Source organism: Micropterus salmoides, unplaced genomic scaffold (genome assembly GCF_014851395.1).
Source record: "Micropterus salmoides isolate LMB-PRFRI ecotype aquatic unplaced genomic scaffold, ASM1485139v1 Ms_hic_scaffold_1118, whole genome shotgun sequence".
Taxonomy (NCBI): domain Eukaryota; kingdom Metazoa; phylum Chordata; class Actinopteri; order Centrarchiformes; family Centrarchidae; genus Micropterus; species Micropterus salmoides.
In genome coordinates, this window is record NW_024040173.1 from 1 (window position 1) to 10193 (window position 10193).

At 39.5% G+C, this 10193-nt stretch overlaps 1 pseudogene; it reads right to left on the minus strand.

The window, feature by feature from the left end:
• Nucleotides 1-3: 3 nt before the first annotated feature.
• On the minus strand, nt 4-8041 carry LOC119898433 (annotated as a pseudogene).
• Between the last annotated feature and the right edge of the window lie 2152 nt (nt 8042-10193).

Below are 10193 nucleotides of genomic sequence, written 5' to 3' on the forward strand. Positions count from 1 at the left end.
TTGTCTTCTTCACTCTGCAGATCATCCAGTTTGCTGATGAGCTTCCTGTAAGGCTTTCTTTTCCTTGGTCAACTTTGCGATGATTTCATCAAGAGCAGCCATCTCCTCGACCAGGTTCTTCACCTGTGAACAATAAAAACATGAATTACTGTGTGCCTCATTAAGTTGATGACCTGTGTTGAAGCCAATTGTTAAGTTAGATGCCATACCTTGTTCTCAGTGGCATGCTTCTCTTTCTCCACTTTAGCCAGAGTTAACTCTAAGTCATCAATGTCTTTCTTCAGCTCCGAGCACTCATCCTCCAGCTTCCTCTTCTTACCGGTCAGTTCAGCATTCATCTCCTCCTCATCCTCCAGCCTTTCCGTCAGCTCTTTGATTTTTGCCTCCAGCTGAATCTTGCTCTTATCAGCCCCTCACATCTTTCTTCAGCATCACAGAGATTATCTTGCTCCTGACAAACATTTAATCTCATGAGCACATACCTTACTTACATGTTCAAAGGAAAATATAGTATAGTGCCATTCTCACCGCTTGAACTTGGAGCTGCAGGTCATTCTTCTCTTGGAGAAGAGTGACCATTTTCTCCTCTAGTTCTTTCCTTCGTGCTTCAGATTTTGCGTAAGCCTCTTTCAACTTGAGGAATTCTTCCTTCATGTTTGCCATCTCCTTTTCTGCCTCAGCAGATCTCAACAGAGGTTTGATCTTGAAGTACAGCTTCATCCAGGGCCAGTTCTTGACCCCCATGAATGAACGGACATTCCATTGGATCACTAATAATGCATCTCTAAAATAAATTAAAACAAAATGGAAGGCTTTAGTTAAATATACAAATCACAAACCAATAATATTTGAACCTTTAAGGACCAGTGTTAGCTGGACACAAGAGATACCTGCGTTCCACCATCTTCTGATACTCAATACGAGACAAAAGACCACGGGATCTGGCTTGAATAGCAGTGATGATTTTGGAGAGACGCTCATCTCTCATCTCCTCTAGCAGACCCAACAATCCAGCCTTGAAGAACACCTAATAACACCGATGGGTATTTTACTTTCTTGCCATTTTTTCATCTTGTACGGAAATGTTTTACTTTTTTCTATATCTGAACAACTTAAGATGATACCTTGGTGTGTCCAAACTTGTACTGATTATGATCAATATCCAGAGACCCAAGAAGTTTCTCAGCTCCCTTCCTGCTGTCAATGAACTGACCATCAGGGATAGCAGCAGGATTCAGGATGCGATATCTATAAAAACAAAACCAAAAAACATCTTGGAGAATGATATTAAATTTCTGTTTGGATTTATAAAGGATCTGACTTAAATTAAACAACACCTCTGTTTGAAATCTCCATAGAGGATCCTGTTGGGGAAGCCCTTTCTGCAGATCCTGATTCCTTCCAGCACACCGTTACAGCGCAGCTGGTGCATCACCAGAGGATTCTCCATGGCCCCAGGAGTCTTGGTCTCATTGGGGATGATGCAGCGTACAAAGTGAGGGTGAGTAGACCTCAAGTTGGTCATCAGCTTGTTCAGGTTCTCCTTTTAATATAATGAATCATACATTTATAAAAACTCATTCAGCATCATATGAAATATGACATTATAGGATAACTATATACAATAATTTACAATACCCTATGAAGAGCGGACACAGTCTGAAATGATGATCCCTTCTTCTTCTTCTCTTTTTTGCCTTCAGTAGCTTCAGCCATACTGTTCAGAAAACAGTTGTGTAACCTTAGAGCTAGACAGAAAAAGCAACATTGTAATCTCCAAAAAGGTATTTACACCAGGGTACCTGAATCAGCTCCAGCGTAATTTGCAAAGAGGGTAGCGAGCAGTTTAAGAGTAGATTTCTGATACAGTGCAACAACAGTCTCATTCAGGGGATCTTTGTTCTTCACCAGCCAGTTGTTGATATTATAATCAACAGTTCCAGCATAGTGCATCAGGGCAAAATGGGCCTCTGGTTTCCCTTTGACAATTCTGGGCTTCTGGAAGTTGGCAGATTTCCCCAGATGGTTGTCATAGAGCTTAGCTTTAAAGGTGGTGTCACTGGCTTTGGGGAACATACACTCCTCTTCAAGGATGGACATGATACCCATGGGCTGATGGACAAAAATATGTTTTTTTAAATCAATCACAATCTTTTTAATCACTCATATGATATTATCCTGTATGGCTGAACATGTATTAGTCCAGTCTCTCACCTTTTCAATCAGGTCTATACAGGCCTGCAAGTCCATCCCAAAATCTATGAAAGTCCATTCAATGCCCTCTTTTTTGTACTCTTCCTGCTCCAGCACAAACATGTGGTGGTTGAAAAACTGCTGCAGTTTTTCATTGGTGAAGTTGATGCACAGCTGCTCAAAGGTGTTGAACTGTAAAGAGAAAAAAAATTGAGATTGTCCACCCATTTTATATTCACAGATAGCTGGTTAATTGTGTGCTAATGAGATCACTTACCTCAAATATCTCAAATCCAGCGATGTCCAGAACACCAATGAAGTACTGGCGAGGCTGTTTGGTCTCCAAGGACTGGTTGATTCTCATTACCATCCACAGGAACATCTTCTCATAAACAGCCTTGGATAGAGCTCCAACAGCATAGTTCACCTGTAGAAAAGGCAATATATTTAATAAGCATACAAATAATTAAACTGAATTTTGTGCAGTGTTTTCATGCAACCTTTCAGCCTCTGCAGAAGTAGTCGTTTAGAAAACATAATGTGTTCCTGTATTGGGAAATGACCCTTAAGTTGACTTGTTTCTTACCTGAGCAACATTTTGTCCCTTGGTGACCCACTCATTTCCTACTTTGACTCTTGGGTGACAGAGACCTTTGATCAGGTCAGCAGAGTTCAGGCCCATCAGGTATGCTACTTTGTCAGCATCTAAAAAAGGAAAGTGAATGCTATAAAACTGCCTATTTAGGCCATTGTATCTCTTTGATGATTCTGAGCCAACCTAACCAACAAACACAACATCTTTAACCTTCGGTGCCATCAGCCTCTGCCTGCTCCTCTCGCTGCTTGGTCTTGAACTTCATGTTGCCATGATGCATGATGGCACCAGTCAGCTTGTATACAGAGTTCTTTTCCTCTTGAGTAAAGCCCAACACATCAAAGGCACTCTGCGGAGAACAACATGATAACTTCATGGACGTTCACACATACAGACTCAAAAGCTGGGACTCAAAAGCGAAAGGACCTGGCAGTGCACCCAGCTGCACTTCAGGGGCGTGTCTAGATGGCAAAACTAGACTTGCAAAACTCTTACACATGCACACTTAATTCAGCACAGTAGCCCTTTACTTTATGCTAGCAATGGAAGATATACTCATTACTACTACTACTTACACATTTGGGTGAAGGAAATCTAAATTATTTATGTGCTAAAGTATATATATAATAAAGTAATATAATGTAAAATGTATGGCATGGCATCATTATGTCACTGTATTATCAGTGCCACACTTACATTTACATAGCATAGAGTTTTAAGGTTACCATCTAGACACAACTGCACTACAGGGTATGCAAATGTCCGCTGATGCAATGTGAGTGACAACCAGGTGAGAGCCAATCGCATTTGTTTTAATGAAGCACAGAGTTGCTTACTACTCTGCTCCACTACTGTTGCGCAGTGTTTTGGTGTCTGATAACTCTTTAAACTCATTAATCTTACTTCAATTGGACTTCCTGGATCGTTTTTCATTGTCTCACGAGTGAATTAGAAAAAACACGCCCCCACCAACACAGCTCCCCTGCGATGTTTTTACAGAGGTCTGTTTTCATTTTGATGAGGGTTTCATGTAACATTGTAAGAAGTGGAATAAGTAAGAGACTGACATCTGTTGCCATCAGTTCTTCTGCATCATCAATGGAAGCCACTTGGGTTTCCCCCTGAGAGATGAAGGCGTAGTCATAGGGATTATTTGTGATCAGCAGCATCTCTGGAGAACATGGAGACAGGGTGAGACAAGATTAGACAGATGGACACCACTGCAATACAAAGCCAATACCATGTTTTGTTTTGTTTTTTTCACTTTTTTTCTGTGGTGGCTAACACCACTGAGACACAATGACTCACAGCCAAGTACTAACCCAGGATTTCAGGCTTCTTGTTGGACAGAATCTGGTAGAAAATGTGGTAATCTCTCTCAGCTTTGAGCTGGAAGATCACACGAGACTTTTCCAGAAGGTCTGACAAGTGACACGTACAAGAGTGAAAATACTGTCACATGTCAAATCCATTAATTTTGTTATATAACACAAACATAATTGCTGTAAGTAGGATAAAGGGGTTTGATCTTACATGTTTCAATATCAGCAGAAGCTAACTTTCCCCTGACATCAAAATGAATTCGGATGAATTTGCCCTGAAAGGATAAAGTTTGTATTTACACTCAACAAAATTATGTGCATTATGTACACAAAAGGCCTGTTTCTCTGAAATACTGTTCACAAATCTGTCAAAATCTCCTTTGCCAAGATAATCCATCCACCTCACAGGTGTGGCATATCAAAATGCTGATCAGACAACATGGGTATTGCACAGGTGTGCCACAACAAAAGGCCATTCGAAAATGTTCCTTCACACAGCACAATGCCACAGATATCGCAAGTTTTGAGGGAGCGTGCAACTAGCATGCTGACTGCAGGAATGTCCACCAGAGCTGTTGCCCGTGAACTGAATGTTCACTTCTCTACCTTAAGCCGTCTCCAAAGGCGTTTGAGAGAATTTGGCAGTACATCCAACCGGCCTCACGACACCAGCATCTTGATACTGTATGTCACACCTGTGAGGTGGATGGATTATCTCTGCAAAGGAGAAGTACTCACTAACACAGATTTTGACAGATTTGTGAACTTTATTTGAGAGATATAGGCATTTTGTGTACATAGAGAAAGTCTTAGATCTTTGAGTTTAGCTCATGATGAATGGGGGCAAAAACAAAAGTGTAGCGTTTATAATTTTGAGATCTGCTACTGGTTGAGTTTTCATGGGAAATTAATATATAATATTCACAATTCAGTCACACAAAGATTACACACTCACAAATCTGGAGGAGTTGTCATTCCTGATGGTCTTGGCATTACCAAAGGCCTCCAGAGCAGGGTTAGCCTGAATGATTTGATCCTCCAGGGTACCCTGTTAAAGAGGACCGTTACGTATGTTTAATCTGTAGTTAATGTTTAAAGCCATAAAGAGACTTTAGCAGCCTCTGGTGGCATCAAGTGATATGTTTTCAGTTTTTTGAAGTTTGAAAAATCTCAACCTATAATTAAAAGGGGAAAACGTGAAAGGGGTTTAAACAGTTGTTTAATTTGTGATTTTTTTGGTTTGATTTGTCTCTTTATACTCGGAATTTAACTTGGCAAGTAAGGCAAATCTTTTCCATCTCATCTCTTTGTTGTAACTCACACATTTGACAGAGCATACTGTTTACCTTGTCTTTTGCAACGGCGTCTTTCTTTATGCCTCCAGCTGCAATACTTGCAAAATACTGGATGACTCGCTTTGTGTTGACAGTCTTTCCGGCACCAGATTCTCCACTGTAATTGCAAAGTCAATGATCAGTACTTAGAATGGCATAATGCAGAATAAGATTTTATTTCAGAGCAGTGTTATAGATGCTTTTAACTTATAAGATATTACATACGTGATCAGAATTGACTGGTTTTCGCGGTCTAGAAAAACAAGTTTGCAGAGTACAGTTTTGTTAGTTTTAGGATACAGCATTGTTATGTAACAAATGTTACCCAAAACAGTATCTGTCTTATTATTTTTTACCTGCCAGCATGTACTGGTAGGCATTGTCAGAGATGGAGAAGATGTGAGGAGGAGCTTCACTCCTCTTCTTTCCTCTATAGGCAACAACCACTTCTTGGTTGTAGACTGGCAGCCACTTGTAGGGGTTGACAGTCACACAGAAGAGCCCAGAGTAGGTCTATGATTCAAAAATAAACGACTATTAGAGTTCAGGTTTTGGACACTGTATTCTGTCATTCCTGATTGAGATTTGTGTACCTGTGACTTTCAGTACATGTATTTTGTTTTTATCTTAAAGAGAAAATTATTATTACCCACAATATAAAAGTACTGTTTCACCACAAGCCTTGTTCAACATAGTTTGAGTTTGTGGAACCAAACCAAAATGAACTATGCTTTGCGTGGTGCACACTACAGTTTAGTCTTGTTTACTGGATTGGAGGCTACTCACATAGATCATCCATGCTGCATAGCGTTCTTTGAGGTTAAACAGCACAGCAGGTTCATGGAGGAAGGTCAACATGGCCATGTCTTCAATCTTGTCAAACTTCGGAGGATTCTGTTGCAGAATCTGGGATTCTTTGACAGTCACTGTCTAATAAAAACAATGCAGTTTCCTGATTAATATGTAATAGTCACATACAGACAGTTTCTGTGTTTGTTGCCTGCATGTGCTACTCTTTTATCATCAATTGGTTGTGTAACATTAGAAAGCATGCCACGCATTGTTATTGCCTTTCATCACTCAGCTGCTCACTGTAGACTGGAGACACTTTATTTGCAGTTAGTGATCAGGCTCCCATTTGTATTTACACTCACTCAAGGATAGATGCTTGAAATCACACATATATTAACACTCAGATTATCACTTGCTCCTAGACAAGGACTCTCACGTAGACAGTGAAGCTCACATCTAATATGTTTCCTGTGCTGATCTAACTGACTGTGGTGATTGGACTGACTGAGTAAATCAAAATGACTGAATGGATTTTTGTTACTATTCTGGACAGGTTGGTTTCAAGTGCACTGAAGTGTCTCTGGATTTTAGAGTGCTTATGTTTTGGCATGCTAGCAGGTAAAGGCAAACCCTTTTCATTGTGAATTAATTAATTCACATAGATTTGTCTGATATAGTCTTTTACCTCTACCAATTTACATTTTCAATATTGTGCTTACACTTATTTTTGTACATGCTGATATGTTAAGCTGAGGCTTTAGATTTATAGTAATTCTATCATTGCAACTATTATAAGAACACTAAAGGTCTGAATGGTAAAATGTAATGACTGACCTTTCCATATTGCGTCTCTACTGTGACCTTGTCTCCATCTCGGCTGGTGATGGTTGCCTTCACAAACTCTTCCACTGGATCTGGGACAAAGCATTCCTTCTTTATGTCGAAAGGACGTGTTGAAGCCTCCATACGCTCCTTGTCCGACTTCCTCAGGTACGGGGCAGCCACCCCAAACACAGCCATCTCTGCATCCCCCATTGCTGCAATAATATACACACAGTTAATAGTGAAGGCTCCACTGTCTATATCTGATACTTTACCTTAACATAGGCATTACCATATCAGTTCAAATGTTGGTTTATCACTCTTTCAGTAGTATTTTGATTTGAAAGATTTACAAATTACCTTTCTTCTACAGAAAACACAGTCATATTATTATTTCAAATAGGAAGAAGAATTTACCGGTGGGTTCAACTCAGATGACAGATAAGCTCAGAGTATAAATCAGTGATCCACCTGAAGTGGGCAGAGCAAACTATAAGTTAAATATTTCAAGGTTATTGTAACATGTTATAGTTCACATCAACATTTGCGGAAACATTAGGTGTCTTGTTTTTTGTAAGCATTTTGGATAATTAGTTAAACCTTAGTTCAATATATCTTATAACAATATTATTTGGTGTGGCATACACATTTACAGTACATTTACTCGTTTGGAAGATGCTTTTATCCAAAGCGACTTATATTTGAGGAAAAATATGCAAGCACCAATAAAGTATAATCTATAAGTGACAATAAATAGTAAGAGCATACACCTAGTTAAACATGTACAGATCATTAAAATTTTTAAAAACTGTACATTCTCATGACCTCTGTAGTTTTGAATTACATCATGTTTAAATCCATTTACATTTAGTTTAGAAAATGTAAAAACACAAAATGAAAACCGGCATGAATACAAAATACAACTCATTGTGCAGACTTACAAAGGCCAGGTGAAGAGGAAGCAGTGGCTAGACCTGCAGGGGAGGCAGGGATCAAATATATAACCCCAAATAACCCTGCCTTACAAGGCCAAGGGCACCACCCTGACCTGCTCTCTCTCTCTCTCTCACACACACACACACACACACACACACACACACACACACACACACACACACAGACAGACAGACATCAACAGGTACCCCACTCCCACACATACCCCTTTATCCTCACACATTGTGATAATCGCCATCACTTTCATCACTTGACAGGTCTGGCCCCCCTCTCTGCTCACAAGCAAATAATGTGATTTTTCGGGAGCAGCGCCAGGAACTTTCTCTTGCATAACTCATCTATGACTCACCCAAACATAGCTTCTCTATCTCTAGTTCTAACACACTTTTTTTCTGTCATCTCTTCTGCTAAATTCTTTTTCCAAGAGAGGACTGTTTGTAGACAGAAATCAGTTTCTATTTATTACCTGTGGGGACGAGTAAAGCGGGGCAGAGTGCAACAATACATTTAAACTAATTTGACTATGTTAAAAAAACATGTGTATATATATCAAAACATATTAATAAATGTAACAATGAAGGGTTTGTGCAGAACCACTGGATATGGAGGATATTTACAGTTTGTTTAAACCGAGGCATTTTCAACTGCAAAAAAATAATTATTATTGGTGAGACTAGGTCCACAAATATTCTGTTTTATCCATATTTTCATCTTCAGTTATTGCCATCAGCATTTTGTCCCCGTCAAGTTATAGCTGAATAAATTTATTAAAAAATCAAGAGTAACATACAGAAGGATTCCAGCACTCCATCATTCATTAAAGAAAATCAAGTCTGGTAAATGCTGAATGAGTGGACTTTACTGAATAAAATGTTATAGTGTTAACTTATTGACTCCTTTCTCCACTACAGTTCAGTCAGTTGTTGGCAGATTGTTTGTTGTTGTTTCAACCTTAAATGGTAGCTATGCCATGATCAAGCATTTCTGAAACTGAAGGGCAGTGGTCGCCAATAGGCGGCCCGTGGGCCAAAGCTGGTCCCCCAGCCGGCCTTTGATAGCGAGAAAAAAACAACAAAACATTATAGCGGCTGGTGCTGAAACTATGATCTCAGTCATAACAGCAAAAAAGTTACTCACATAATCACTTCCTCTTAAGTGATTGTGCGTACAAAATAAACGCGCGAGAATGTCTTTGCAGCAGTACTTTATGTTGCGTTTAATTGAGAGCTTTTGAAAAAATGTCTCTGGCTTGCTTGACACACCTCTGAAAAAGCAAAACGTGAGATTGGATTCTCCTGAATGAGAAATGCAGGAATTTTCTCTGCCTGGAGATACTGGGGAAATGAAAATAAGCATCGATAGGATGATGTGGCCCAATCACGGGGGGGAACACACTCCTGCATATGCTTAATGTGACCATGTAAAACGATCTCTTCATAATGAATTTGTTGAAAAGGGAGAAAAAAACACTAGCAACAAGAAGGGATTCAACTTACAACCCTTTGAACAAAAGTCTTGTGCACTACTGACAAGTACACAGTAAATGGCAGATTATAAATAATAAATTGACTATGTTCTGGCCCACCATCTAATGACTTGAAAACAATTTGGCCCAATGCCAGACTTATTTGCCAACCCCTGCTGTAGGGTCTTCACAAAGTTCTACAAGGTTCTGTGCTTGGACCAATCCTATTCACCTCACATAAGCTTCCTTTAGACAATAATATTAGGTAACACTTCATATACTTTTATTGTAATACAGATGATTCCCAATTATAACTATCGATCAAGCCAGATGAAATGATCAATGAGCTAAACTTCAAGCACGCCCTAAGAATGTTAAAATCTGTTTGACCTGCGATTTTCTGATCATATCCTTCTTCTCACCTACCCTTAATGGTCAGGCATCATCTTATCTTAAAGAGCTCATGGTACCTTATTACACCACTAGAGCACTGAGCTCCCAGAATGCAGGGTTCCTTTTGGTTCCCAGAGTCTCTAAAAGTAGAATAGGAGCAAGAGCCTTCAGCTATCAAGCTCCTCTCCTGTGGAATCAGGTCCCAGTTTGGGTTTAGGAGGCAGACACCATCTCTACATTTAAGAGTAGGCTTAAGACTTTCCTCTTTGATAAAAATGTGCTTCTTAAACTTGTTTTTGGGATGTAAAAATGATGTCAAATAA